We start from the raw sequence: 5,025 nt of genomic DNA on the forward strand, positions 1-5,025 counted from the left end.
CATTGTTGCTAAAAGAGGTTAGATATGGATACATATTACCTAGAAGAAAGAACAGCATTTTGTGGCAAAATAGGTATGTTATACCGAATTTGACAGGCTTCTCTCCCGACCGATTTTGGAGCAAATATCTTCATGTGCCTTGTAAAACTAGAGATGCATTCAGTTTTCAGTATTCCCAGATATATTTTACCACTCTTAACTATTTTTCCCATATAGTGTCTCAATAAGCTGCTATTTCCTAAAACTCCTTTGGGACTTTTCCTTGCACCTTCTTTAGTCACTTTATAGCAAGAGTGTTATCCACAATATTTAACATAAATAAAATAGCATAGCACAGACCGCAGAACAGTCTAGCTAGATTGCCAGTCTACTGATACGGACGTCCTCCAGCTGCATAACACCCAAGCTTTAACCTAAAAATTAAAGCAGAAAAGCCTTCCAGATGAATCGTGTTCCAGAATCCTATCCCTCTAGGAACCCTTGGGTGTGTGTTTATTGTTTGGGTTTTGTGTTGTTTTACATTTGTTTGTTCCCTTGTTCATGCTTACATTATTTCAATCCATCACGATACAGCAATTAAGAACTTAGTATCACCAGCCTTTGGAAAACCTAGTTCTATTTGATTAAATGTTATCTATGAAGGTGTTAAATATTTTTTCTATAAGGTTATCCAGGCTGAATACCACCTTTTCATTATTATTTCAAATCTCAAGACTCAGCTACTCCACAAATGTAGACCTCCATCCAGACTTCCCATCTGAGCTCCATGCTTGAATGTCTAGTGGTCCTTTGACATCACAGTCACACTTGGGTATCTTAAGGACTGTCTCAACTCATGATCTCCTTAATTGAAAAAGAAGAAGGAATAAAGGGAAAGAAAAAGAGAGAGAGACAGGAGGGAGGGAGGGACGTAGGGAGGAAGGAAGGGAAGAAAGGAAGGAAGGAGGTAGGGAAGACAAGGAAAGGGAAGGGAGGAAGGAAGGAGAGAGAAGAAAGAAAGGAGGAAAGGAAGGAAGGAGAGAAGAAAGAAAAAAGAAAAGGAAGTAGAGAAGGAAAGTGTTTAAAACCAAGCATGGTGGACAAAGTTTTTCCTAGCTTTACCTGTTGATAACAAGCCACAAATCTTAGAGTCATCCTTGGCCCCCCTCGCTATTTTAACCCCGACACCCCATGCATGATCTTTCAGTTTATCCTGTTCAAATCTCACCAAGCCAGATACTTTGCTCCGTTCCTATCACCTTCCTGCTGGTTCAAACCACTGTCATCTCCCAGAGCACAACTGTGTCCTCCCTACCTGGAGGACCAGCATCCAACTCTAGAACCCTCCTGTGCACTCTCCATGCCTTTCAAACACAAAGTTCACTATCATCCCTGCCTCTCCCATGCCCTCGCACATACCCAGCTCCTCTGTAAAGCTTTTATTGCTCTTTGGATGAAGCCCCGCATCATGACCTGCAAGGCCTTGCATGCCAGAGCTGAAGCCCTTCCCTCTGCAGACCCTGAGTCGTGCTGTGCTTACTCTGGCTATGTGGCCTTTAGCTGTTCTGTGTCCTCACCTGAAATGTTCTGCCAGCTTCCTCTGATGACCTAAGTCCCGATCTTCCTTCAGATCTGCTCTACCGTGGTCAGCCATAGGGAAGCCTTAGGAAGGCTCCCCTGACCCCCAGAGCAGGTCAGATCTTCCCATCACAGCTGTCACAGCGCCCTTGACCTCCCCTTCATGGAACTATCACAGAGACAATTTTATATTTTTAGGCCTAATAATTACATTAATGTGTATCTCTTGGATTACACAGAGCTTCAGGAAGGCAGAGACCATTTAACCACTCGTGTGAAGAGTTAACACGGCAGGCCTGAGACTGCTATGCTTAGAACGGCCTGCTTGCAAGGTTGGCCTTTGGCTGGCATCTGGGAGCTTGAGTGGTAAATGGTTCCTTACACTGGTATGAAACAGTGATAGGATCAGAGGGGCTGGCCGTGCCTAAACTGTGGGTAGAAGCATGTGCTTTATGTTGAACATGCGACTTTCTTTCTGGGGGTCTGGGATTTTGGTATGCACCAAGCAGAGGAAGCCCATGTGACCAGCCCCAACATTAGTCATGGAATCGATAATGGACTTCCCCAGGCAGAATTGTTGCAGGCGTGGTGCTGCATTTCCATTGCTGAGGTGCACCCCACGTGACCTCACTTGGGAGGGAGAGAGCATAAGGAAGCCTGTACGTGGATTTCTGCAGACTCTGCCCATGTCTTTTTTCCTGGCTTGGCTGTGTATCCTCACCACACCACTGTCCTAAGTCCTAGCTGTGAACACAGCTATGTGCCAACTCCGGTGAGTCCTCATTGCAAATACTCAAACATCGGGGTGTCTTGGGGACTCTCAACTCACCACGGTATCCCCAGAATCTTGCTCAGTATTTGACATTTAATGAATTGCTTAACACATAATTTTTTTAATGAAAAGAAAACGACCTCAGAGGAGTAGGACGAAGTCTATCCTGCGGAAATTCTCTAAAGAACTAAGGAATTTTGTGATTTATCAATTATATCCTAATGACCCAAATAGAGAACGCACATCTTTCTGGAAAAGGCAGAATAAAAAATGATTCAGGAAATTTAGCCCATCAAAGCCCATTAGAATTGTTTTCTCATAAAGATGAATTTTCTGTATCTGAAGTGACAGCAGGGCAGAGATGAGCCAGCAGCTCCTCTTGGGCCCTGATGCTCTTCTGCTGCCTTCACCATCTCCGCCCCCTTTCCTGTGTATTTAGATTGTCAGCCAGCTCGTCACGGAGAGTGACACCCCGGTATCAGGGGAGCAAGAGCTTCTCCACGTTGGCTGTACGTTGGAATCACCTGGGAAGCTTGAAGAAATACTGATGCCAGGCCCCACTCCTACAGATGCTGCAAATAATCAGCCCGAGGTGTGGTCCAGGCACTGGGATTTTAATGTGCAGCCTCTTCTAACTCCACAGTCTCTTTTCCTTCCTCCCTCACACATCCCCTTTGACAATCAGATTTCACAAGGTCCATCCTTCCATCAAAACGAATTCTTATTTTGTAAACGCTTCTTAAAATTTCTGGTTTCTGGTTTTCGAACTCACAGCCAGTTAGCAGGCACGCTGATAAGAGGAAGAAATAAGACCTTTTGCCTCCACCACATGAGAAGATTGGAGCAACTAAGACAAGCAGGTGGAACTCGAAACTATACAAATCAGGACTATGGCGGACTGGGTCACTCCTAAGGACGTGGCTGGGGTGCAGAACAGAATCGTTCAGGAGAGCATGGTTTTCAATAATGACCAGTAGTCTACACCGCCGGTTGCCCACTAAGGAATATATATCTCACTTTACATATAAGATGATGTAAATTAACTTTATTTTGAATATTTGGTAACAGTTCATCATCAGTAATGAGGAGGCATATGTTATTTCCTATATTGGGAAGCTCCTTCCTCCACTAAATGTAAATCTATCCATTTGCCATTTTTTAACCCTTCTCTAGGCAAGACAGCAGACCATGAGATGCATGAGCTGTTAACTGGCGGAGCTGTGATTTATCTTTCCTTTGTAACACCCAGGTAGATTTCTCAGGGAATGGAATCTGTGTCTAGAAGCAGTGTGTAATAAATTGGGTGAGGTAAGGCTATTCATGTCTTGAAGTCAGATAGAGGAGTTTGGCTTTGAAGGGATGGAAATGTAGGTTCTCACACAGAATAAGAAGCCATAAAAAGGGAGCTACAGGGTTGCCAGGTGTAGATGGGAGGCTCTGTGGAGAAGGTGGAACTGAGCTGGAATGAATGGGATTCAGGCAGGTGCAGCCCAAGGCAAGCCCCAAGGGAAAGAAAGGAATTAACAACACATCATAGTCCCACCTTCCCTGTCTTCAGAATCAGAAGCAGTGAGAATTCAGCAAGGAAGCAGTCTTAGCTCTTTGGGTTTGAAGAATCTCTTTGGGATATAATTTCACTTTTTCTCTGCCTGGTGCTATAGTCTAAAGCTGGCGGTGGAAATTCCAAGATAAGTTGTTCTTAGAATCATAAGGGCTGGCTAACAGGCCAGTGGGGACACAGCCTAGAGGGCCATCAGCTATCTGAGGGCCCTAGGGTTGGACAGGCCCAGGCAAGGTGAGGGCAAAGTCAGGAGACTTCATTTACCCAGGTGCAAAGAAAGGCGTCAGCCTTCAAAGGCTTTCCACTGTTAACCAGCAGACCAGAGGCAACTTAATCACTAAATGGAAACTGATAATTGTGCTGCTCATTTATTTTCCCAGTTAATGCTTTTCAACACAACCCTTTATATTTCTGAAGAATAAAGACTTGTAAAAGAGAGGGAGTAGTTATGGCTGCAGAAAACTGGCCCACCCTTTGCTCTGCTGACGGTTTTATAAGGCCAAGGAAGTTCAAAAAGAAAGAATTTATAAGCAATTCCACAGAAATTCTAAGCATTTTCAGGAAACTCATTCTTAACTTTTAAAAAATAGTAATACAAGATTAATTGCAGTGATTTAATAAGTAAACCATGACAGATGGTCAACATGCAGCATTTTTTTTTTAATGTGAACAAAATTACCAATTTTTTTTTCGGTTTGTTTTTTCTTGTTTATCTTGGGTCTTCAAAGATACCTACTCAGTCTACTTTTTAAATGGATAACTTGCCTGAATGCGTTTGTTAAAACTTTAGTAAATGAATACTCTCTTGTTTGGAGTGTAATTTCCAGAGTGCAGGCTGAATGCAGTGACCCCTAACACAGCCTGGATCTGGTCACCATGGACTGATGGCAGAAGGGATCCAGATATTTTGGTTGGATTCATGATTAGAGACTAAATCAGTATGATGTATATGAGAAGGACTGGTTTTTAAATATTTGCCATGGAGCTAGAGTAGAAGACAGGGCGACAGAGGCAGCAGTGGCTGGAGTGTAACCAGCCCATGAATCTCAGGCAGGACAGGCCTGCATGCCTCTGTATATTTCTCTGGGAGAGAATACTGGGCTTCAAGGCTAGAAAGGCCAGGATTTCCATCCTA

Source organism: Macaca thibetana, chromosome 17, assembly GCF_024542745.1.
Source record: "Macaca thibetana thibetana isolate TM-01 chromosome 17, ASM2454274v1, whole genome shotgun sequence".
Classification (NCBI taxonomy): Eukaryota; Metazoa; Chordata; class Mammalia; order Primates; family Cercopithecidae; genus Macaca; species Macaca thibetana.